The sequence below is a fragment of the Lathyrus oleraceus genome, chromosome 3, assembly GCF_024323335.1.
Source record: "Lathyrus oleraceus cultivar Zhongwan6 chromosome 3, CAAS_Psat_ZW6_1.0, whole genome shotgun sequence".
NCBI lineage: Eukaryota > Viridiplantae > Streptophyta > Magnoliopsida > Fabales > Fabaceae > Lathyrus > Lathyrus oleraceus.
In genome coordinates, this window is record NC_066581.1 from 328,914,843 (window position 1) to 328,918,188 (window position 3,346).

Below are 3,346 nucleotides of genomic sequence, written 5' to 3' on the forward strand. Positions count from 1 at the left end.
GATGAAACTTGAATGATAACATGGTAGAAGCTCTTTGCAAAGACTTCAAGATTGCACATCATAATTCTTCTCCCTACAGACCCAAGATGAATGGGGTTGTTGTAGCTGTAAACAAGAACATCAAGAAGATCATTCAGAAGATGGTTGTGACGTACAAGGATTGGCATGAGATGCTCCCATTTTCTTTGCATAGGTACCGTACAACCATTTTCACTTCAACAGGGGCAACCCCTTTCTCTCTCGTTTATGGCATGGAAGTTGTGCTCCCAGTAGAGGTTGCGATCCCATCACTATGTATGCTAATAGAAGTCAATTTGATAGAAGTTGAATGATGTCAGACTGGATATGATCAGCTGAATTTGATTGAAGAGGAGAGGATGATTGCCATGTGTCATGGTTAGTTATATCAGCAACGAATGAAGAAGGAATTTGATAAGAAGGTCAGGCCTCGTGTGTTCAGAGAAGGTGACATTGTGCTCAAGAAAATTCTATCTTTTAAACCTGATGCTAGGGGCACATGGACTCCTAATTATGAAGGCTCATACATTGTTAAGAGAGCCTTTTCAGGCGGCGCTTTGATTCTTACAACTATTGATGGTGAAGAGTTCACTCGTCCTGCGAATGCTGATGCAATCAGGAAATACTTCGCCTAAAATAAAAAGAACAACTCGCTAAGTGGAAAACCCGAAAGGACGGCTTAGGCAAAAATGAGTGTCTTGGTGGATTGAAAACCCGCAAGTGCGATCCAGGCAAAAGTTAGAGACATAAAAACAGAAGAATTATCCCGGTAGATTGAGTACTCCACCTTGGAGAAATCTAGGAAAAAATTAGGGATTATGGAAAGTAACTGCATTCAGTTGGTCCTAGTCATTGGAGCAGTTTTGAGCAGGTCGTTTGTTCTGAGTCATTTTTCTCAACTGAAGTCAAGAGCACAACAGATATTGAAATTGGTAGGAAGAGTAGTGACCATTGTATTCAATGTAGTCCTTTTCCATGTAAATTTCCATTTTTAACTTTGTAAAGATCTATAGAGTCTTGTCATTTACAGACTACCATTCTGTTAAATCAAGTTGAGCTTCTTTATCCAATTGTTTCTACTCTTATTTACTCTTCAGCTAAATAGAATTGAATTTTATGATGATAATTTTGAAATAAATTAATAGAAATCCTTTTTCTTATAAATACAAAAGCAATCACTTTAAAAAAATCAGTCAATTTCAGTAAGGAATATCAACAGCGATCCGAGAACAGGTAAGTCCTAAAGTGAAAAGCATTGTTGGTCTTCCCCAAGCAGTTGGTTTGGTAACTTTTTCCTCCCCAACAGTAAGTCAGGTTTCCCCAAGCTTAGTTTGTGGGTCACCACCGCAGTTGATTGACAGGCTCACATCTTCAACAGTTTTCCTGGGCAGAGGCTTATCTCTTGTAGTCCCTAGCGGAGTTCACTTCTGATTCCCAACAGTGATGATTCTGAGCAGTATTTGATTTGGTCCCTTGTGAGGTTATCTCCCATTTGATATAGCAAGATCTAAAATCCCCCGCAGAGTGGACAGTTTGGATCCTCGGTTGATCTTCTCTCTTTCCCTAGCCAGGGTTGAGATATTCGAAGCAAGATGATTTGCATCCATTCCCCAACACATTTCTCCAATTGGTGTCTCCATCTTGTCGAGATTAGCCGAGTGTTGTAGCGATGATTCAAATCGGTGACATTTGTATCCTTTGCGAGAGTTTTATCAGCATAATCATCAATCATATACATACATATTCATGCATAAAGCACAACATCATATATTTCATTACTCATTTGCTATTGCATTTGACTCCTTATTTTTGATCCCCTGCTATGGTGACATTATTTCTCCATGCATATTTGGTATGTCTATCCTCTTTCAATTGTAGAGTGTCATCCCCTTAGGTAGAAAGAGTTTAACCTTTCTCATTCCCGATTGAGTTATTTCCTCGTGGGTGATTATTATTTCAGTTTCCTCCCTAGTTAATTATCTAGATGAAATCACTCCCCTTGAGTTACATCCTCATCGGGTTGAGTCTTTGATTGACCGTTTCTTTCTAACTCTTACCTATATAGATACTTTTGGTCCCCCGAGAGTCTATTGCCCAGTAACTGGTAATATTCTTTTTAGCGGATTCGTTTTCACGTTTCCCCAAGTAGTTTATCCTTGATATGTTAATCCTAACCGGTGACGGATATTCTACCTTTGTGGTTTTCTACCTAGTAAAAAGGTGGTTGTAATCCCTACTTTTCATTCCCCATAGAGTTAATCCTTGATAAGTTCATCCTAATTGATGACGGGTTTTCTCTTATTTGCAGTCTTCTACCCAGTAACCGGTAGTTGTAAATCCTGCTTCCCCCTGCTGAGTTTATCCTTGATATGTCCATCCTAATCGGTGACAGATATTCTCTCTTTGGTATTCTATCATGTAACCGATAGATATAATTCCTATTTTTTCAGGCAGTTTATCCTTGATATGTTTACCCTAACCGATAACAGATATTCTTCCCATTTACCCATTTGTCTATCCTTGATATGTTCATCCTGACTGATGACGGATATTCTTCCTCTGAGTGTATCATTGATATGTTCACTTTAACCGGTGACAGATATTCTCTCTTTGGTCTTCTGCCCAGTAACCAATAGTTGTAAATCCTATTTGATATTTTCCCCAGTAAACTATTCTTACCCAGTAACTAGTAATGACTACACCTCACTTTTCCTCAGCGGGTCATCCTTGATATGTTTACCCTAATCGGTAACGGATGCCTCTCTGTCAGAATATGTTATCTTCCTACCTAGTAATCGGTATTAGATAATGTACTTTTGGTACTCCTATGTTGAAGTTCATTTTCCCCAGTTTAGTTTGAGTGCGTATTTCCACGGTGAAAGTCGTCAATTCCCTGCTCGATTCGACTATTTCAGTTTATTCTGATTTACTCATTTCCCCTATAGATTTTCCCTTCCCCCAGACTGAGTCCTTCCATTAATTTATTTTCATGGAATCCCCCATCGTGTCTCCAGCTGTTTTCAAGTCATAACCTGGCTTACGCACATCTTTTATTCCCCAGAGTCTCTGTCTCCCCAGTGAGTTTTCCTTACGGAATGCATTATGCTCCTGTGGACTTTCAGTCTCTCCGGATTCTTTTTTCTTTGTGGCAATATTTCCCCATAAAGATTATTTTAACATTTCATATCATATGCATCATGAGATATCTTAGGGACCAAAATTTGTTTCTAGATGTTGTTATTTAAGTCCATTCTACTGAGTTGATACGAAGATTTTAACCTTCACATCCTCAGTTAGAATGTCCTTAAATAGGGGCAGCTCTAAGACC